This window comes from Euprymna scolopes, chromosome 18 (genome assembly GCF_053919585.1).
Source record: "Euprymna scolopes isolate OS-2025 chromosome 18, ASM5391958v1, whole genome shotgun sequence".
Lineage (NCBI taxonomy): Eukaryota > Metazoa > Mollusca > Cephalopoda > Sepiida > Sepiolidae > Euprymna > Euprymna scolopes.
In genome coordinates, this window is record NC_136499.1 from 65764320 (window position 1) to 65788327 (window position 24008).

The 24008-nt window shown below is 32.7% G+C and overlaps 1 protein-coding gene across 8 annotated transcripts in view; it reads left to right on the plus strand.

The window, feature by feature from the left end:
* The first annotated feature begins 10401 nt into the window (after nucleotides 1-10401).
* The window catches only part of LOC145297650 (SHC-transforming protein 1-like), a 438749-nt gene continuing 425142 nt past the window's right edge, over nucleotides 10402-24008 (plus strand). For all 8 annotated transcript variants that reach the window (XM_080143795.1, XM_080143788.1, XM_080143792.1 and 5 more), the window contains exon 1: nucleotides 10402-10663. The gene's annotated coding sequence lies outside the window, so the exon portion shown is untranslated. The remainder of the gene's footprint in view (nucleotides 10664-24008) is intronic.

The window sequence follows — 24008 nt, forward strand, 5'->3', positions numbered from 1 at the left end:
CTTGTTTTAGTGTGAGAGCTGTACACTTGGAACTGTTGTCTGATATGACCACACAGTCTGTGATTTTGGCATTTTTGACATTTTTCAATGTCTATGGAGTTCTGTCTCACATTTATTCTGATAATGTGCTGTCCTTCATCGAGGGCTGCGATATTGCTAAACAAGTTTATTTGTCTGATGATTTTAAAGGAAGTTTTGATACTCATCTAAATAAACACCAAACGATATCTTTGCATTCGGCTTGGTATGGTGCTGTGTGGGAAAGGTTAATACATGTTGTCAAAAACTGCCTTATCAAGGTTATAGGACGTAAGAAGTTGAATTATTTTAAATTCTTAACAGTTCTGTCAGATATACAGGGATCTGTTAACAATCGACTTTAATTTATCATTGTTTTGATGATTCTGGTTTGGAGGTGATTATCCCAAATGCATTTGTGCGTCTTTTCTATAAGAACTCTGTGTTTTTGAAATGATTGTTTTAGCAGGGAGGATCTTATTGAGAGTTTGGAATGTAGAGATGAATTCCTGAATTGTTTTAAAAAACTTTAGTATGAGCATTATCTTTTGAGTTTAAGAGAATTGTCTCAGGATCTTTATCAGTCTGACTTTGAAAATACTATTGGATTGGTTGGTTGGTTGGTTGTTTTTGTTTTATGGCATATCAACCCTTTTCGGGTTATTTAATGCCGAATCCAAAGATTTTGAAGAAAATTTTTTTAATAGAATATATTTGTTGTTTTCAAGTCGGTTTCTACTTAACCTATAATTGGGACCCTAACAGGTATCACCACTCCGAGTCAAAGTGGACCTGAGGGCAATGGTAATTAAAGGGTGGCTCCACACTCCCCAAAGCCCGCAAGCTGGGACCTCACCACTGGATATAGTTTAAGGTCATATCCAGGACCATAACGTTGGGAGATGTTGTTTTAATAAAAAAAAAAAAAGATAAAAACCGTGTCCTTATTGGTCACTGGGAAGGGTCGTCATTCTAACCTCTAGATCAGATGATATGGTTCAGTCTGTCTTGATCCAAAAAGTGATAGCAACACTTAAAAACATTCTCTGAAGAATTTGTGTCCTGTGGAAATCTTGATAATCGACTTGCATCAGGTTTCTTCAGATAATGATGAGGCAGGTAATTCTCACTGCTCGAAAATATCAGTTGCTGTTTCTACTCTGAGAAGAAAGGAGTGTTGCTGTCAGGGCGCCTTACTGATAAGACAGGTTAAATATGTCTATGTTACCTGACATATTTGTCGAGGTCTTGGGCAAGTTAAGGAGACCAAAAAGCTTTGTAAATAGCCTCTCTGTCTTAACATTGAAATAGTTGGATTATGCGGCGAATTTGAAAACATTAATTATTCCAGCATGAAAAGGAAAAGAGGATTCGTTGCACCAGTTTCTAGTTATCTGAAACCCTGTTTCGGACTTTGACTCTGAAATGTGAACTTTATATTGCCTTTTCTCTATGGGGAGAGATTACAAAAAGATTATTCATTTTGTGGTCGGCGTTATTTGGCCAGGGAGATTTGGAAGTGTTGTGAATGCACACATGAAAATGCCACCAGTAAAGAAATTTGACTAAGGAAACTAACACAGTCTAATGGAAGAATGGATACCACTTCAAACAAAGAGATGGTAATGATTTTTTTTTTACATGGGGGTCACCACTTATCAAGGCCCGAAGGCCACTCAGGGATAAGGGTTATTGCATGTACAGTAATCAATGAGATAGTATTGTAGTAATCATTAGTATTGGGGGTTTTGATAGAGTGTCTTACTTAAGGGGGCGGTTTGTCAGGAGTTTGTTTATGTTGGACTTGAAGACATCCAAGTTGTAGTCAGGTGGGAAACAGGCAAGCAGCAGAGAGTTCCACTGGCGTGCAGTTCTAAGAAAGATGCTTTGCTCATGGAATCTACGTTTGGATTTAGGCACAAATAAAGAGTGGGGAAAATTATTGACAGTAGTTCAGCCAGACGGGTGTTTGTCGTGAAAGATTGGCGGGGGCAGGGGACGAGGGATTGGAGCTCAGACGAGCACCTGCCATGGAAATAACAATAAAACAAAGACAGGCTCGCAACGTCTCTTCTGTGGGAGAGAGGTTGCAGGGAAGAGAAAAGGGCATCCCCCACTAAACCACGAAGTCTATTTTGTACTCTGTCAAGGCAGGATAGGCTGTTTTTAGCAGCTCCTGCCCAGATGTGGCAGAAGTACTCAATCCTTGGACGTACTTGGCTTTATACAGATAGAGAATTGCATCAGTAGTGAGATATCTTCTGGAGCGGTAGAAGGATCCCACCATTTTCCCAGCAACCCTGGCAACAGATTGGATGTATGTGTTCCATTTCAGATCAGGAGTAAAGGTCCAACCCAGAAGCTTGTCAAAACATGGAGCCTCTCCAAGACGAGAGCCATTCATTTCAATTGATGCCAGATGGAGATCAGAGCGTTGATGATGTAAAGATAGAAGCTTGGTTTTGGATGCATTAAAAGTGACCAGCCACCTCTTCCCCCATTATACCACGTGCTCAAGATCAGAGGAGAGAGAATTAGAGAGAACTTTGTCATTTACAGCCTTTGATGTGTTGCCATAGATGGTCGTGTCATCAGCATAGATGTCAACGAATGATTTAAGTATGTGTTTTGGGAGATCATTGATGTAGATCAGGAAGAGAGTTGGGCCCAGGATGGACCCCTGGGGGACTCCAGCATTAATACTGTGGGCCTCTGATTTCTGCCCATCAACCACTACTCTTATGAACCTATTGGAGAGAAATGATTTAATGATTGAGAAAACATTTCCAGTAATACCTTAACTGGAAATCTTGTAAAGTAGGCCCTTATGCCATACCTTATCGAAGACCTTCGATATGTCAAGAGCAATTGCCCTGGAAAGGAAACCTTTGTCAAGAGATTCACTAATCCTATGTGATATAACCGTTAGTATATCTGCTGTAGATCTTGCAGAGCGGAAACCATATTGTGTGTCACTAAGAAGGTTGTTTCTGTTGAGGTAGTTGACTACATCTTTATTTAATATGGATTTCAACAACTTACTCATGACACACAGGAGACTTATTGGTCTGTACTGAGAGGGAGATGACTTTTCACCTGAATTCTTAAATACAGGGCATACTGATGAGGTTTTCCAGGGTGTTGGAAAGCACTTCTCCTTAAGGCAATGCTTAAACAGTTTTGTAAGTATGGGGGCAAGTTCTGGTTGGAGCTTTTTCAGCACTATAACTGGAATGCCATCAGGGCCAGTTGCTTTACTGGAATCAAGGTTCTTGATTAGCTTGGCGACCTCACACACAGATATTTGTATGTTGCATAGCGTGTTGTCTGTTATAGGAGGAAATACAGGGAGTTGATGGTCATTGTCGCATAGGGTAGAATTAGCTGCAAAGTTCTTGGCAAATAGTCTGGCCTTGTCTGATGCTGACGAGATGGCCTCAGGTCCATTGATGATAGTTGGGATAGAACGCACACTTCTGTTCAAGATCCTGTTTGCTATTTGCCAGAACTGGTGGGAACCAAGCCGCTGCTCAGCTACTTTGGATTGAACAGACTGAGCATATAGCTCTCTTGCATGTTTTATTACTCTTTTACAGTGTTTGCTGGCAGTCCTGAAAGCAGCTTTAGTCTCAGTACATCTATTACGTTGGTAGCTATGGAAAAAGTGATTTCTGTGCGCGATGGCAGCAGCACTTTCAGGAGAAAACCATGGCTGGCTGTAAGGTTTTTGTTGGAACTTTTTAGATGGTATGAATCGGTCTATGCCTATAATTAACCATTCGGTCAGGTCTGATACTATAGAGGACACATCCTTTTTAAACATGGAATGCAGAGATAGGTCAGATATGAATGTACGGAAGCTATCCCAGTCAGCCATAGAGTATCGATATACAGTACGGTGAAGAGGTACGTCTGAAGACTTATTACATTTCGTTTTTATCTTAACTGCTACAACAGAGTGGTCAGAGGAGTCCAAAGGAGATAGAACGGAACATGAACACAGCTCAGGGGAAGTTGTGAGGAAAAGGTCTAGAAGGCTTGCATATTGACCGGGTGTATCGGGCACACAGGTGGGTTCGTGAACAATCTGAGTGAGATCATAGGCAATGGCAAAATCATGACAAAACCTCCCCTCGTCATGGGTTTAATTGACTGGGTCAGCCATTCCACATTATGGGCATTGAAGTCACCGCAAATGTGAATGTTAGCCGAAGGATGAGCAGACAGGATGTGGTCAATTTTCTCAGATATGCTCTTAAAGATAGTAACCCCACTGTTGTGGGGGCGATAGAGGGCAAATATAAATGCAGTGGTGTAAGCTAGTGCAACCCTGAAGCACATATAAGGTAAATTAGGGTCTTCTCTGGAGATATCCCTACTACATGGAAAGCCATCTTTGATGTAGGCACATATTCCATGCCCATGGCGATCTTGGGGGTCAGATTTAGATGTTAAGTTGGAGTATCCTTTAATTATGAATTCGTCTAGAGAAGTGGTTGGCCCTATGCCAGTTTCACTTAGAAAGAATATGTCCGGTTTCGTCTCCTGTTTCAACCTCTGGAAGGTTGGAACGTAGACCCCTGATGTTGGAGAAAGAGGCCTGGTAGTAGGGGTCTACGTTGGTGGATGGGGTTCTAGGTTTATTCATGTTTTTTTTTTTGAGATTTGTCATGATCGAGGTTTTGGGGTTTGTGGAGCAGGTTGGTAGACTTGGTTGGAGTAGGACAGAGAGGGAAAATAAGAGAGAAAAAGAAGAATTTTCTTTTTTTTTTTGTGGCACATGATAAGGTAAAGCCGTAACAATTACCCACTAGTATGGCATTGAGAGGCCCTACCAGAAACTACTGTATGGTCCAGAATCCATTCACCAGATGGCAATACAGCAGCTCCGGTACTTTGCACCTGCTGATAGGACAGCCTCCTTAGTGGTTAATCCAAGGTTTGGGTCCCTGACTATCAGGCAGGTAACGTCAGCCCAGATGAAACGTTTACCTCCAGCACCCTTACTAGTGACATGACCACAAGGATAGACATAGAAACAGAAATTTTCCGACATCTCAGGCTACTCTTTACAAAGTACTACCGACCTAGAAAGCAGCTTTTTCTTCACCCTTTGTCAGAAAAATCACTCATAAAAAAGGACTCTGACTAAAAAAATGAACTAATACACTTTCTTAAAAGGATTTATATGAACATTGAATTACCTTCAGTAAGTGACCGCCCCCCCCTCTTTCTTTCCCTCTCTCCCTGCTCTACCGTTTTGAAGATGTTATGATACAAGGATTTCGCTTGTAAGTCAGATAGACAAGTTTTGGCAGTCAGCAGATTACAGACTTTTTTCCGATCAGGACTTTCACTTGAATAAAAATCATTTCTTTCCAGTCGGATTTTTTTCCCTATTCTTTTTTCCCATGAATGTTTCTTTCTGTTTATATATATATTAGTGTTGGGAAGATTAATTGGAATCGTAATTGGGAATTGGAAAAATCGGAACTTTTTGGAGTACTGGAATCAGTATCGGAATCAGAAAAGTTATAGTCTCATTTCCGATTCCAAACTGATTCTTTAAAATAAAAAATGAAACAAGCACAGATTGTTTTTTTTTTAATTAGAATTTGTTCCTTTACAACATAAGACTGAGAAGGGCCCCAGAATGGGTTATAAATCTAATTTACAGATTTAACATTGATTAACAGAGTTTAATTTATTTTATTTATTCACTATTTATTAAGAGATAACTTGCTTATTGCCTTTGGAATCGTTTTACATTTATTTGCTGGGGGTAAACTTCGTTGGTGCCAGCTGTACATTGGAGTATCTGTCATTGGCTTTTTCTGAAATAATTAAAGTTTTATGGCACCTCATTGGACATGAGGAAATTCTGCTGCAATTGTTATTCCAAGCATATTTGAAAACCCATTCTCAGTGTAGCCTCTCCAAACCGAATTTAATTTGTTTTTATTAGTTTTTATTGTAAGCAAAGTAAATATTGTAGAGTTCACTTGCCTATTCAGTATCACAGATTTCCAAAAGCTTTTTGCACCTATTTGGTAAATGGCCATATGGTTTTTATTAGAGACTTCGCACTTTAATATCAAAGATTTAATATGATGGGAATTTTTTCTGGTGCTTGTTTTGTCTGATCACCACATCCTTTGAAATATTTCATGTTTCCTTATATTTTGTTTGTTTTTGGCACAAGTGAAAATATAGATGAAAATCTCACAAGTTTGTCAAAACTTTGGAAGAGCAAACATTGAGAAGTTTGTTAACTTAAAAAAACTTTCATTTGCATTTAAAATACCCAAAACATATGAAATTCTACTTTTTAGGCAATTATGTGTGAGCACACTGAAACTTTATTTTAGAATTTAGAATGGGGGTTCAGTTGTGTATATATATATATATAATGTAATCTGATCCCATTTCAGTACATTATAACTTTTTAAGCAGTTAAGTAATTTTTACAAATAATTCTAAGGCCAATCAGCAAAATCATAAAATAACACGTAATTGCTATATTTTTCATATTGCCACTCATACTTAGGGTTATTAGTAGGAAAGGAGCATGGTTTTTATGACTTTTAACAATAATATATATTAATACGATAGCGTGTGTTATTATTTTATGTGCCACAATTGCATCCGAGTGACTATTGTTTAATTGTTATGGATTTCCATTTCTTTTACCAAGAATTCTTCATAAGTTTTGGTTTTGGCTTAAATTATAGCTGATGGAACTCCAGTGATCCATTTATTTTTATAAATAATTTTTTCAAGAATTTTTCATAAACTTTGGTTTCGGTTTCGATTATAGCTGAAGGAATTCAAGCTGATGTACTAAAGTCATCTGGATATTTTTTTATTTTTGAAATCGCAACTTTATAGTTTATAAAAATCGATAGGACATTAACTCTATAATAATATATACGAAGTCTGCAAGAATTAAATATCATATTTAAGCATACTTTACGACCTGGCTATGCTGGGCGTCCCTGCTAGCTTAGATAAATACTTTTGCAGTTTTAACAAGAGTTATAATATCAGAGCATCTCTATTTATGCCATGAATACCAACATCAATATATTACATATGAATGAGTCCCTTGTGGAATTTCCACAGGTCCCGCTAGTTGTTATTATTTGCATCTAGTTTTTGTTTTGTTTTTTTTTACAGCAAAGCAAATTAATTTAATAACCTACCAAATTTAGTTAATTAAAATAAAATTTAAACATACATAAAAGGAAGGCACATAATAGTTAACGAATACCAATGCCCTCTTCATGTTAAAAATGGTTTTCTAAATAGTAACATTATTATTTAGAAATTTGTTCATAACAATGGGAGGTGGGCATTGCTAATATTTTGTTCTTACATCGTTTTCTCATTTTACTTACAAATCGTCGACTATTTTCAACTGTTTATGAAAACTTTCAAGTAGCATGTTGTATACTAACGACGAAATGGTACAATTTGGCTTTGTTTAAAATCAAAATAAACCTTTTGTTGTCTTTCAAATAATTAAAATATACCTGGAAATTACCTGGGGGGTTATGTAATATGAAAATTTACAAAAAAGAAAAAAAACCCAACAAATCTCTAATTAAATATTTATAAAAAGAATTAGAATCGGGAATCGAATCGGAACCGGAAATTTAGAACAGAATCGGTAATTGGATCGGAATCTGGAAAAATTTTGGAATCGTCCCATCACTAATATATATATAATTTTGGTACTGGCAGCAAATTTATAGCTTAGCTATGATATTCATTTGATAATATCTTTTCTATGATGAGAAGAACGCATTTCTTTGAAACTTCATGGATTAAGGAAATTTCAATATTTTTTATTTGGGTATTCTGTCGAACAATACATTCATGTAAAGTATAATTTACCGTCTTAAATTGTGTTCTTCTATGACACGCTCTATTTCCTATTTTGGTTGTATTGTGCTTTTTTTTATTTGGTTGGGATTATTATATAAATATTAATATTTATATTCACTTTAAGTTTACAGAAGCTTTTGGTTTGTAAATTAAATTTTTAATTCTTGTGTGTGTGTGTGTGTGTGTGTGTGTGTGTGTGTGTGTGTGTGTGTGTTACATCTTGAAAACCTGGGCGAAAATAATAAAAAGGAAACAATAATTTAGAATTTCCGATCGACTCTAACTTTTTTTAGGGCAGTTAACTAAACATTTGTACCATTAAACCTAGGCACCGCCAAAAATGGCCGCAAAATCAAGTTGTTGTTGTTTTTTAAAACTAAATTACATTTATTAAAATCCATTATTTCTGAGTAACTTTTTTTTTTCCAGAAAGATAAAACCCTGAATTTTATCATATAGAAAACAGAATAATGTAAAACTTTTTCTACTATTTTTAATTCAATTTTAAATGTTAAATTTTCCCAAAAAGTTAACAATTGTTATTTTTTGTCTTGCACAAAAAACGTACTTAAATATTTAAAAAAAAGGGTTTTTGAAATAATTTATTTATTCATTTATTGTCTAACTAAGATTTAGGATGATTTTCTAAGAGAATATGCAAAAATATTATAATATAAGTACCTGAATTTCAAATAATTCCACTTATTCATGTATGTAACCAGATATTTCGCGTCGCCGAAGAGTTCAGATCGACTCTGTTTACGTTTTCTTTCGATGAGACGAAAACTATGGAAGACTAAACAGGCCAAAAAAACTTATTTTTCAGTGACGAAAATTTCAATGTATTATTAAGCTGAGGCTGGCCAGTACCAGATGGGTGACCATTTGTATGAGTTTGGTTTTTAATGTGTATGTGTGTGGGGGCCAGGCTCCCCAAAATGGGGGGAGGGGGCAATTTAAAGCAGAATAAAAAAAAATTATTTCAGCGCTTTTGGTCCACCGTAGTCGAAAGGCGGCAAACGTTTTCAAACGAGATCGAAAAAAATGATGCTATTTTTAACACAAAGGGCACAATATTTATCGAATTTTTTTTTTTTGTATCGATTATTCAAAGCATGCTCTGTTTAATAATGGTCATGCATTATTCGGCTCGCTAAAAAAAAATTGTTAATTAATTTATCAAAAATTTTAAAATGGCTTTTTTCGTATAAATATAAAAAAATTTTTTTTTTTGTTTTGCTTAACTTAAATTAATTATTTTACTTAACATATTCACCGAATTTCATACTTCAAAACTCAAAAGCGGGATAATTAAACACAATCGAAGTTCTGATATTCAGACGTCAAAATAAGGTATGCAAACAATTTTTTTTTTTTTTTTTTTTTTAATCTATAATTCTGTCCCTTACAACAACACAATATGTTTTGTTCAGTTTCAAATGATTATTTTAAGCATATTTGTTCCCACTTCAAAACAAGGGGGGGGGGTTTGTAAGCAAAAAAAAAATATATATATAAATATCGTTTATGAAAAATAAGTACACTGTTATAAAGTTCATTCTTCTCCTAATAATCGCTGAAAATTTCGTATTGATCGGATAATTATCTGATTTTTGGTAGATTTTTAAAAAGACGGTCCGTCAAAAAGTACTGACCTGCCCCCCCAGTTTTGGCGGTCCTAAGTTCGGTTGGCAATATTGTACCTATTTACTATGCCTCCCCACGGAACAGAGTTAGACACCAGGGTCGTTTTTTAACGTGGAGAAAAGGCACAAAAATAAAAATTGTCTCAGTCGTGAAGGATTTCTCCTCCACCGAAAGAGAACAAGAAAATGAAGTGCACAGCAGACAGCACTGCAGCAATGCAGCATCTGAAGAACAGATACTACACTTTGATCTTGACCCCCCCAAAATTGGTTACCTGTCCTAAAGAATGGCTCAGAAATACGAAACTGATCCCTCACTCTAAATTCTGATTTTTTTTCTTTCCACCTTTTGCAGTAATCGCTTAAAGAATGCAAAATGTTATTATTTTGGTGGCGATGGTGGTAGTGGGGGGGGGGGCTGAAGTTGTTAGCTGTAGAGGTCCCCAAATACCGAAAAGCGGTTCTCGTCAGCCTTTAGTCAGAACTCTCTCCCTGTTCCCTGCTTCCTTGACTCTACCGATATACAGAAATATAAACAAACATCTCTTTGCATTCTTCTTCACTTAGGATACCCCTTAAAAATCTGTCTCCTAATTCACAGTAGCCCCTTTACGTCTCCAGTCGCACTACGCCTTGTTTGAGGATGAGTAAAAGTTAAAAAAAAAATTAAATAAAAAAAAAAGCACTAGAATAATACCGAAGTGTCATATCAGAACAGATGTAACACTTTGCTCCTAGCCAAAAGGCCAACGAGCCGAGGAAGTCGTGTCTAATAAGAGAAGTGACGATCAGCATAAACAATGTTGTTTTCATTAGCGCTAACTCTCGACAGTTGAGAGAGAGAGAGAGAGAGAGAGAGAGAGAGAGAGAGAGAGAGAGAACAACAACAACCCTAACCCTACTACTACTACTACCACTACTACTACTACAAACCCCAACAACCAGTAGCAGGAGTGAAGATGAATGATCCAGCGGCACCCTAATAAAAATCAGGGTTTTTATCATTTTGGGATTTTACTCTAAACATTTGGCCCCTGTTTTTCTTTTAATCTGAAAATATACAAGAAACGACATAAAAAAAGATACTTAAATCTTCAACATTCCAATTTAAAGTAAGTAAATTTTTATTTTTTGCTTTTAGTTCAACGTTCAACAGGAATTTCATTTATTTCCTCACATTTCACTCTCATCGCATTTTTGTTAGTTGAAAAAAATGCGTTTTTTAAAATTTTTTTAATAAAATTTTTATTTTCTTTATTCTTTAACCACAGAGATTATTGTGATATCTGAGTTTTGCAAATAACTGAATATATATATATATATATATATATATATGGAAATTTTTCTTTCGTATTTTCCCTATACTCATCACATTTAAGATATTTTCTTGCTAAATTAAATTATTCAAAAAGAATTCAATTAATTTTTGTTAAATTTGAAGGGATTTTTGTGCTTTACGGTTTTAATACTGATTTAAATTCTGGAATATTTGCTATTATTATTCTGTTTATTCGCAAACGTACTGAATTTGGAACCGATTGGGATTAATGAAATTCATAATAATAACAAATGGTGATGGAAAAAAAGGGTTTTGCTGTTGAGCGTGTTTGAAAGGGAACAAAAATTTCAGCATACATTACTTCACTTCACTGTCTGGTTTAAATTTATTATTTTTCAAAACATTTTAAAATACAATCATAATTTCAGCATAAGTATTTTATTCATTTGCTAAAGTCTACTATTTGTAATAAATACACATTTTACCAGGAAATTCCTTCATTCCATGTGACAGGCATGTCTTCAAGAAGAAAAAAAAAATAAGAATACAGCGATTGGGAAGCAAACACGTTTTACACCGGGACGCTCCTCCCTTTTATTATTATTATTAGCAACATTGCAAATTATCATAAATATTCGTGATATTTTAGTTTAAATTATGGACTTATTTTTCGATTATTATTTATTTTTAAGGGAAGAAATAACAACAACAAAAATAAAAAATAATTGTATTTGCTGGAATGAAGGCGATTTCGAAAACACTGATTTGTCAATAGTGGGTAGAAAAGAAGTTGTGTACGGTTTTAGCTTCCTAAATTCTCTTCTCAAAATACGTTATTCTATACGATTTTTAAATTTGTAGTTTTAAAAATATCGCAATTTAAAATCTAGCAAAATAAAAATATTATAGGTTCTTTTTCTTTTTTTTTTAAAGAACACGTTTGTTTGTTTTCTTTGCATATTTTTTATCAAGTTTTGAAGGCAATTTGATAGAATAATCACTGCCGCTTCCAATTGAATGTTTTTATTATTTTATTTTATTTATTTATTTATTTATTTTTTCGAATTTTTCTGAGAATACTTTTAAAAACAGCCACAAATAAATAAGTAAATAAATAAATATTATTGGTGACGGAAGTGATTCTATAAAATCGTTTAAAATATTTAGATTTATCGTCCCTCCCCCCCTCCATCCATTTACTTTCCCTCGTATTATTAGGATTATTTTTTTTTTAAATATTAAAGTCAGTCAAACGAAATACTAAGTTCTGTTAAAAGAACATTATCGATATTCAATAAAATCTTATATATATATATATATATATATATATATATATATATATATATATATATATTACTTTGTTTCGTTACATTTGTTTACAGCATAATCGCAATGGAATTTTAAAAAGACAAATCGAGTTAAATCGTATATTATGACAATTTGGGACGCTGAAACCGTACACAAACGGTGGGAAAGTAAACAGTAAACACAAGAAAGCCAAGAAGGAATTTAAAAGCAATGATTGTTCGTATTTGCTTTAAGCTTTGAAGAAAAATGAAACACCCAGCGAAAATATAAACAAATGATTGTAAACATTTTGAAATCGTAAAAGTAATCATTAGTATTTTACCGACATAAATTGTTTTAAAGGAAATACAGTTGGAAATGTAATCAAAACAATTTGCTTTACCTACTCATTTGTGATCTATTTGCGTTAAAAAATAAACACTGATTACAAGTTAAACAACGTAAAATGATTTCAAGTTCGTACATACCAATTCTGAACTAAGTAACCACCTTATTTAACGTAAACAAGTAGCTAAACAAAGATGGTTACTTTGCTCAAAATCGGCATTTACGCTCACAAATTACATAAATAGTATTTTGTGGGCTAATCTGGGTAATCGGTCACAAATTTGTTGGTAAATAAATTTTAGACTAATTTCATAGCTGTATATACTTTAAAACTAATTTATATCGGTAATAGTAGTGGTTATTAATTTTAAATATATGGTTGATTACGATTCTTGGGTACTTATGCAGTGATGGTACCGCGACCGCGCGATTAACATTTTTTTTTTTTGTTATTATCAGTATTTTCTAATTAAATTCGAGTTTTACGGTACCTGCTGGTCCACATATGTATGTATGAGCGTGCAGCTGCAGTGCAGTTGTGTGTGCAGGTCGATGTATGTGTTCACGAGTATATATATATATATATATATATATATATATATATATATATATATATATATATATATATATATATATATATATAACTATTTTAATTAAATCGTTAAAGGTGAAAGCGCAGAATATTTACAAAACACCCTCCCATGTTAGGAATGGGTTTCTAAATAATGTTATTATTTCAGCAGCACGCACCTTCTCTATAGGTACGGGATTTAGAGCATCCATTTTAACACGAGGTGGGACAACCGGAAATGAATTGGAGACATGAATCGTAAAGATAACCAAATATATTTAAAAATGCCTATTATAAAAAAAGACTGGGTCAATTTTTACGACGTGCCCCAGCGTATTATAACGTGACCATCCTGTCAGCTGAGAAATGACGTCATCGCCATAGGTCCTAGCAAGCAAGATAAGTGGAACACAGACTGTCGATAATGAGCAGACATTTTTTACAAGAAGCGTTAGAAAACTTCAAAATTGGATTAAAAAAGCTAAACATGATACTTCGTACTGAAACTCATCCAATATTAATAATAAAAATATTAATAACCAAAAACAAATTGAAAGGGAGAAAAGTTGTTAAAAAGTTTAAAAAGAAAAGGAATACGATTTGATTTGTATGTAACTGAAGTTTATTCAATAGAAATAAATAAAAATGAACAATAAATATTTTTTAAATAATAAAAAAAAACATTTTAAAAATCAAAAACTGAAAAACAAACGATAAATTAGTTTAACTGAAATACGAACAATAAATTAGTTTAACTGAAAAACGAACAATAAATTAGTTTAACTGAATAGCGAACAATTAGTTTAACTGAATAACAGACAATAAGTTAAAAATTAAATTCAAACAAATTTTAGTATAAACAAAGTTATTAAGGCAGAAATATTTCAAACATTGAATATTAAAACTTTTCAAAAATCTGTTGTAGAATTTAATTAAAAGTTTGAATTTTTCTTTTTCTAATATTTTATTTTTTACTAATATTGTCATTCTCTTTGCGACAAAAATTGTTTATAGGGGATTTCGATGAACTCCATATCAGCATTTTTTCAATTTGCTGAATAGTGTGACCCTCATCACAAGAGTCAACATGAAATAATCGATTTTGATCAGCCAAAATATTTAAAGTTATGTACATGGCTAATTTTCTCTGATGAATCGAATGTAAAAAAGAATCGCATTTTGTAAGTTTGTTTATAACTATATAATTATATAAGACAAAATTATTAGTTATATCATTTGGTTATAGCAGAGAACCTCTGTTAATACCCTGAAAGTAGCTGTTTAATTCAGCTATTTCTTCAACAGCCTCTCTCCCGGATATTAAATTTTTGCAGCTATTGCATTTCAGTTTTTTGAAAACTGCATGACAGCAATAACCTGCTAAGTATAATGTAACAGGAAGTACTTCCTTGCATTGATTAACATTATCTTCTGTTACATCTATGTTAAATTTATAAACATGTAACTCTTGCTCCCTTGTCATTTCATCCCAGTTAGTTTCTTTTAAATTTTTCAATTCAATAGTTCGATTATTAATTGGTAAGCTCAGTTTTAAAACTGACAACATTCTGAGTTTTCTTTTCACATTCATACACCTGACGTATCGATATATTTATACTGATCTCCACTAAGTTGTCGATACTGGCCAAACCTTGTCTCAAGGTTATCTGTCTGAAACTTTCCTGGTAATATATACACCATGTTCAGTACATTTATACAATATTTAATCAATTCTAAAATTGCGTAAGTAGTATGGTGCATAGCAGTATATGTTTCCCTTGTTAACTTACCAGTTCTTCCATGAATGCTATTCCAAGTTTCTAACCTGTCACAGAATACATTTAGGAAACTATAATTATCACTATTTAATGTAAGTGGATTAGCATATTTATTATGAAGTCGACAACCTTTATATGGTGTTTTCACATTCAGTATTGTCTACCAAATATAAAATATTTGAATGTATTCTGCGATTTCTGCATAATTTGACAAGCATTTCTGTTTTCCTAAGGTTAGCAAACCTTGAATAGTATATTCGTTGAAAATTTGAAAAACCAAATTAACATTTTGCCTTTCAAAAGTAGTCGGAGAAAGAGCTTTTGAAGTCAACTTATAGCAATATTTCACAAGTGATTAAGATTCTAGGGCATAAAGTTTATGTAAACTAGAAAATGGAGCACTTTGGATGTTATCTAATTCATGATTTCCATTATAACAAAACTTTGGGAACATCATGCATTTACGTTCATCTTTTTGGTCAAGCCAATTGTTTCTAATGCATTTTAATATATGCACTGAGTCGAATAAGAAGAAAAGAGGGCTAGACGTTCTAACTGGATGGGGATATACAATTGAAAGCTTTGATGAGCTACAAAAGAAAGACATAGCTTTTTTATTTATTGCAATCTGTTATAATAGATAATACCTTAAACTCTATATCTTCTAAGCCAATTATTACACGTTTAATTATGTCAAATAAGTTCTTAGCTAGAAGACATTTAGTTGGCATAACATGCACAACATCCTTATATTGTGAGAATACACTGCTAAGCATAAAAGCAAATGCATTTGTGGCAGGTTCATTGCTGTTGTTAGCTAAGCCAACAATATTACCACCTTTATAATCAAGATAAGGTTTGAGATGTATTTCATCAATAAGTAAAGATACTGTGATGTCATTCTGCATTAGTAACTTGAACTTACTTTTAATATACATGAGAAAATTGTTATCGTGTTGTTCAATGACAGGATTCATAAAAGTTGATAAGGTTAATCTTCGAATGGTTGAATAGCATGGTAAAATTACATTTTTAGTGTCTTTTAACAGTCTTTACCCTCTAGGGGAGCAGTTATATAATAAGGAAGAAAATACCATAATTTCACTCGAATAATTAATCTTATTCATTGTCATTATGTTAATTTGTTCATATATGAACTTAATGGCATTAAAATATTTAAATGATTCATCTTGCACTAATAGCAAAAATGATAAGATTAATTTTAATAAAGAACTTATATTAGAAGTTTTCATTTCCTGTTCTTCGATGTCCATTTTTTTCATGTTTTCCATCAAAATCTGCAGAGTATTGTCCTCTGTTACATGTTTAGGAATTCTGTACTCCCCTATAGCACCAAGACCGTCTTAAAAGACAAGACGAAGGCCACGATAGCACTCATTTCCACATCACTACAGAATACTCTAACAGCCAAGTCCGGTTCAATCACCATAGACATTTTTATTTTTGGGCATGGGCATCTCTTTATATGGCGTATAATGATGGTATTGTCTTGTCTAATAGAAGTCCAATAATTTTTATCTATAAACGTTAATTTTTTTTCTAAATCCTCAATATCATGGAAAGTTTTACGTTTCCGTAATTCTAACTCGTCAGCAACACTTTCACATAATGCATGCTTAAGAGCAGAAGTTTCTAAACACATTTTCTTTGCGTTAAGAGACTCTCTAAAAGTGGTTGATGGCGATAAATAGGAAGGACAGTTTGGTAATATTCGAGGAATAGCACCATCCTTAAGATAGGGATTTTTTAATTTAACACTAATTGTCTTTCCAGTCCTTTCATCAAATGCTGATGCCTCTCGCTGTATGTCTTCAGGTCGAAAATGAAGTTCACATACCTAAAGAAATAATTTAAAAGAAAATCGTACCATGTTTGACTTAATACAAAAAAAAGAAAATTACATGACAAAAAATGATCAAATAAAAAAATAAGGTAAATGTGCAGAATTAGTCCACCCTCGAAAAATCCTTTTAAATGACCACTTTTATAGGTTTTCGGGGGTGCTGAAAACGAAAATAACGTTTAAAATTACGGCAAACTAGTAGTTTCCAAGATATAAAGAGATGTTAGTTAAAAAAAAAAAGGGGAGGGGATAATTTAACCTAAAACGACCACCCACTTTATGGCCATTTTTTTTTTTTTTACATGAGCAACGAGCAATTTTTTTTTTTAAATTACATTTTCGCCTCAAACAAGGCGAAGTGTCTCTGATGTAGGAATGAACACAACTAAATGTAAAATGAGCACCTACAGTTGACCCCCTCTACCTGACAAAAATTCTGTTTACGTTTTTTGAAAGGGGGTGCTCATTTTACGTTAAACTGTGTTCATTGTACGTTGACTCCCAACCCCCAACATAAAGGTGGCCATACTCATTTTTCTTCGCTTTTATTTGTTAAAAAAAAAGCGCCCTAAAAAAAAAAAGCGATTGCCATAAAGTGTGTGCTCATTTTTACGTTAAATTTTTATAGAAAAGTGATTCCCCATTTTTTAAAACTAACATTTCTTCATATCTTGGAAACTACTCGTTTGCCGTAATTTTAAACGTTATTTTCGTTTACAGTGCCACTAGCAGTATCAGAATTTTGGAGGATTTTTGACACCCCTAACACAAAACTGTGAATAGCAAATACAAAACTCGTAATTTCTCCATTTAAAGATGGTGGTTTATTTTCTTTATGGAATATACTTCCAAAATAAACTATTAAAATTGTTTAAAAAATAATAGAAATATTTTTTTATTGCCAGCATTTTGTAAACGCTTTTTTTTTTTTTTTTAAATAAAAAATAATATTTCTATTATTTTTTAAAACAATTTTAATAGTTTATTTTGGAAGTATATTCTCCAAAATTCTGACATCTACAGGGCTACGACATTTACCACAAATAATTATTAATAAGCTTTTGGCATAACAAAAACGATCATAAACTTAAAAAAAAGTTTAATCTATTTCATGCTGATATAAATATTGCACAGTAAAATAGTTGAACTAAAAAGATAAATGATTTTTCTTATTTAGAATTATCTAAACAAGGAATTTCGTTTTTACGATATCGCTTTTATTAAATTGTTAGGTGAAAGTACATAATATTTTCACCATACTCCCCATTTAAAATAAGTTTCTAAATAATAATTTATTATTTCAGCACATAACTTAAATTACATGTAAAATTCATTTTTTACTTACATTTTTATTTTAAAATACGTTCTAAAAAAATAAAAATAAAAAAGGCGCGTTTTTTAAATTTTTTAAAAAACATTTTAACACTTACTCTGCTATATTTAGATGGAGTAAAATCTTTTCTTTTTATTGCATTAATCCACTGGTAAATTATTTTCTTTTTTGGGGGGAAATGAAAACACAGTAACTTTTGATCCATTTTCGTAGTTACCTTGGCATTTTCGAACTATACATCTCGACGGCATGTTTAAATTTATTTAACCCTCCAAAACTTTAAACCAACTTCCGGTTTAGTCATTAGACACGTGACCAAATTTCAACAGACCGATGTTCATGACGTCACCAGACTAAATTATAGTCGTCGCTAGGCCATCATATAACGGTAGCCACGGTTATAAGCACCCAACCTCTTCATGTTAAGAACGGCTTTCGGAATACCCCCCCTCAAAAGCCGTTCTTAACATGGGGAGGTTGTAGTGTTTATAATACGCTGGGGCACGTCGTAAAAACTGACCAAAAACGGGGGGCGGGGACTAATATAAAACGAGATATAGTTCCAATCTTCCATATAAACTTCCCAAGAAAATTGTGACATTTCGCGTGTTTCTCACCCCTACGTGACTAACACATATTTTGTTTTGTAAGCAAATTAATATTTACAAGAATTATACTACAAATTAATACGGTGAATTGATTTGCCCTGTCACCACTTAGAAAATCATGCAAAACTAGGCGATAACATTTGGCAATCGTTTTTGGGGCTAATCGCTTCTTCAATCAGACTATAATTCGATTATTTAATGGAAAATAAACAAATAAAAAAAATCTCATTAAAAAAATCTAATCTATCAGAATATATGGTACTTCTACAGTTTATTGCCGAAAATGGAGACATTTTTCGGGCACCTGTCGTTAAAATCAGAGGGAGAAATCAGTATTTGAACCTATGACCGAAGTAGGAAATAAATAAAAAAAATTACAAAAGTGTTTGATCAAAATGATATTTTCTTAAAGACTATTCAATAAATGTCTTTACAATTATATGTTGATATATTTTTATTCAATAAATGTCTTTACAATTATATGTTGATATATTTTTATACAATAAATGTTTTGATTTTCAAATAGCGCTCGCCCAGTTTAAACAATTATGAATATGTCATTTTCATTTTCTGTTTTTAATGATAAAAATGTGTTTCATGAAAAGCTTTCCCGTTTTCATTAATTAACTCGAAACATTTCAAATTAAACAATTACGGATATATGTTCTCTTTCACTTTCTTTATTTACTTTTTTTTCCATAGTTCTTTCCGGAAATAATTAATATCTAGTTAATTTTTTTTTTTTTTTGTTATTTATTTCCTACTTCGGTCATAATTTAAAATACTGATTTCTCCCTCTGATTCTAATGACAGGTGCCCCCCCCCCCAAAAAAAAATGGCGTCTCCATTTTCGGCAATAAACTGTAGAAGTATCGAATATATTTCGGTTTCTTCGTAAACAAGTCAGCGATTTCAATAATTTTGTTAATAGTTAAGAAAAACACAAATGAATGACACCCTTCTTTGGCGTATGAAAGAAATTCGGAAATATTTAAAATTCTTAGCAAATCTTCAGTGTATATTTGGAACAAATTATTACATTTTTATAGTAATTTTGTAGATTGTGATAACACATTGCAAAAAGAGATTCTACTTTTTATGCGATTACGCGTGAACACGTGAAAAATTTAGGGTAAACAGAACATTTTTTCTGTTAACCAAATTTCTTTACCACTAACCCTATATCCAACTAGCAAGGTCGTAAGTACTCCAAAAAAATCGCAAAGAATTTATCTTCCATAGAAAAAAGGGGCTAACTATCCTAAAGTACTAGAATGGTCCTGAAATAGGGGGGGGGGCATCATTTTATGTAAAATTTATATATCAACATGATTCTCCACTCTAAATTCTAAAAGAAATAAATATATTTTTCGGTAAATCTTTCGAGTTTGGGGGTTGTTTGTTCCGAAAGCCGTTCTTAACATAGGGAGGTTGAAATTTGAGGAGGACGTGCCCCACTGCCCCACTGCCCCACTGCCCCAGCGTATTATAAATACCCCATACCTGGTTGGAGTGTTTATAATACGCTGGGGCACGCCCTCCTCAAATTTCAACCTCCCTATGTTAAGAACGGCTTTCGGAACAAACAACCCCCAAACTCGAAAGCCGTTCTTAACATGGGGAGGCTGGTCTACAAAACAAAACAAAAAAACGGGTATGCACAACTTGTGCATACCCGTTTTTATATCGTTTTATATTTATATTTTTATACCGTTTTATATCGCGATGTGGGATATATTTGTGCAATGTGGTAAATTTAAAAAAAAATCACTTTCTTCTGGGACTCCAAACAGGGGAAACGGACACTCACGGCTGGAGGGTTGGCGGCTGGACACTCCTAGATTTTAAAAATGAATTTTTGTCAACTATCCTAAGAGTCTTTTAACAATTAATCTGCATTCTTTCTTATTCTTTAAAACAAAACAAAAAAACGTGGTTTATTGTATAATTTATTGATTGTAAAAAATCCATTGACGGGAGGAGAATCCGAATTAAGTATGGAAATGTAGACGAAATCACATGATACGAAATAATTAATGTTATGATATTATCATAAATGAGATAAAAAAAAAAAAACAAAAAAACAAAACAAAGTGATGTTTGGTTTGTTCATTTATCTAACACCTGAAGAATTAACCTAGCAAAAAAAAAAAAAATAAATAAATAAAAAAATAAATAAAAATCATCAAAATGCAGACTACGTGAACTTTAATATTGTCCCAGACAAGCTTCCTAGCTAATTCAACAACCACTTGCTGGCTCTTTTCAACCAGAACAAAAGGTGAATCATTAAAATAATCACATGATTGTCAGTGTTGCCGTTTATTTATTTATTTTTGATTAATAACCAATGCCTGAGAGGATCTCATTTTTTATTACTAATTATTACTTAACTGACCTGACTGCTAAATATGGGGTTTTATCTAATCACTAACAATAATATACGGCGTTGCCCGGGATTGAATGAGAAATCTTGTGTTCGGACCATATGATACCTTTTTTTTCTCTTCTTTTTTTAAAAATTATATTTAATTTTTTTGGGAGGAAAAAATATAAAGTGAATTAATTAAAATATATTTCCGTAAATTTATAATCTTTCATCCTCGATACCCCGATTATTGTGAACCCATGTGCACTCTCGCTTGCCCCCACCCCTCAACTACTTACCATTCTTTTTCTTCATTTGTATAATTAAACATTTTAAAAAATAACACGTCATGTTTTCTTTATATTGATATCTAGCGCGAACGCTGACCCCACAATATTGTCTGCACACTTTAATTAAAATAAATATACTTATCCAAATATTTTGTTTCGGAACAACATGGCATTTCTGCAGAATATGGACCGTACTGAAATAATGTTATCATTTAGAAAGTCATTCTTAATATGGGAACAGGATTTGTTAACCAAAGTGTACTGTAACTGTACTACTACTACTACTTCCACCTAACAAGTTAAGAAACAAAAGATAGCGTATAAGGTTAGTTTTTTTTTTTTTTTTTTTTACGAGAGTATCCAGGATAGTATAAACACCTCCAACTTTCCCATGTTAAGAACGGCTTTCGAGGTTGGGTATTTATTCTGAAAGCCGTTCTTAACATAGTGAGGGTGTTTATACTACGCTGGCTACTCTCGTAAAAAAAAATAGCAAAATTTTATTTGGAGATCCAGAATAACTAATTTACAGGGTGTCCCAAAAGAAGTTGACGGATTTGAAATTTGAATTCAACCGAAAGTACCACTCTACGATAAATATCCGTTCCTAGTCGGTGTAACGACTCCTGATGACTTTGGCAGGCGCTTACTTTAGATGCCATAAAAAATAAAATAAATATATAAAAAATTAAAGAAGTTATAGTTTTTTTTTTTTTTTTTTTATCAGTCAGCTTCTTTTGGGACACAAGGACAGTCTGAATAGATGATTATGCCCGTCTGTCTTCAAAATTCAAATTGGTCCGTGAATAAATAGTGAGGAATTACAATTTAAAATATCCGTTCAAGTCCCAACTGGGACAACCAATTAATACAGTGGTGCTGACTGCTGATGCTCCTAACACTTTTCCATCGCTTTTATCTTCCGAGACACCATCTGATGTAATACAAAAGTTGTGATCACTGATTGTCACCTTCCACATACAGGTCCTGGTGTTTTCAAACTGTCACTCATCTGATACGTCATTGATAGAGAAATACTAATAATATATTTGGCGCAGCTACACTATAATAGCGAAATTTTGAAAATGAAAAAAAAAAATCAATAAAAAAAACAACAAAAAAAATGGTATCGACTGACTTTTTATGTCAATTTCAACTACAAGCAATGATATCTACTTAATTGGCATGTCAGAAGTACTTGAATATTACCGCATTATTAAAAAACAAAACAAAAGTTTTCGATCTTTATCGTAACCCTCACCATATTTCTCTGGGAACATGTGACATAACAAGGGAAGTAACTCGGTTATGCTCAAAACAAGGCAAGTAACTCATATTTATTATGATTGTTAACGGAAAATTTATTTTTAAGAAATCGGCCTTCTATTTACGTAGGCCACTTTTCAATAGGTTAATCTGCGTGTTTACCTTCTGCATTTTTATCCGAAGGGTGTAGTGAAACATTCGTCAAATTAAATTTTTGGACCTAAAAAAAAAAAAAAAAAATCGCGGTAAAATATGACGGCAATGAGTCGTCTGCAATTTGCCGGCAATAAAAGATGTCCCCCTTTATTTATTTTAATTTTTAATCTTTTAGATCAACAATTTTTTTTTATTAATTCAAAAAGAATCAATAGTTAGTTTGTTTTTTTTTAAATATTATTTTTATTTTATTTTATTATGTTTATATTATTAAAAGAGCACAAGTTAATGCCATGAAGGATATTTTTTTTTTAACACCGAAAAAAAAAAAATATCACGTTATCGACTTATTTATTTATTTATTTTTTTTCTTCCAAAGGCAGATCTGGTCAGGTCCGGCCAGCAATGTTATTGTCGGTGCCATTGTGTCTTGAAAAAACAAATATACCATTACCCCCCCCCCCCCCAAAAAAAAAGAAAAAGAATGAATATGAATCGAGAATACTTATCAGAAAACAAATTAATATTCGCAAAATAACTCATAAAAATCAGAAAATTAATATTTGGTGCCGTCTTGCAGTTTAAGGAAACAGATTTTTTTTACAAACAAATAAATATAATTAGAAATATTAATAAAACTATATTTAAACTTATAATAGTAAACCTTTTCTTTTTCGTATTTTTTGCAACCTGTTCCAGCGTAGTAAACACCCTCAACCACCCCATGTTAAGAACGGATTTCGAGGTTAGAGCGTGTTTATTCCGAAAGCCGTTCTTAACATGGGGAGGGTGGGGTGCTTATAATGCGCTGGGGCACATCGTAAATGTTTTTTTTTTTTTTTTTGACAAGCAAATTTCATTTTACGCCATGCATTATTGCATTGCCTGCGGAGTGCGGCGTTAATATCTGATCACCAATTTGTTGTCGACTTCCTTGAATTTTCGATTTTTTTTTTTTAGATCTAATTAATTTTTTAAAACTTTAAAATAAAGAAAAATGGTTCATTGGTTGGTTCACTATAAATAGGCAATCGACTTGTGTTACTTAATGACATTAACTTTAAAAAAATTATGTTACAATAATTATTTTCATTTTTTTCTATACTAATATTTTAATTATTAAATACTTAGTAATTCTTTTACAATAATTTCAATTTTTAAATTCTATCAATATTTTATAGTAATAACTGGAGATCTAATTATTTTTTTAATTTTAAAATAAACTAAAATGTTTCATTTTTAATAGCCAATCAAATTGATTTTAACTTTTTAAAAATTCTTTTACAATAATTATTTTTATATTTCAATA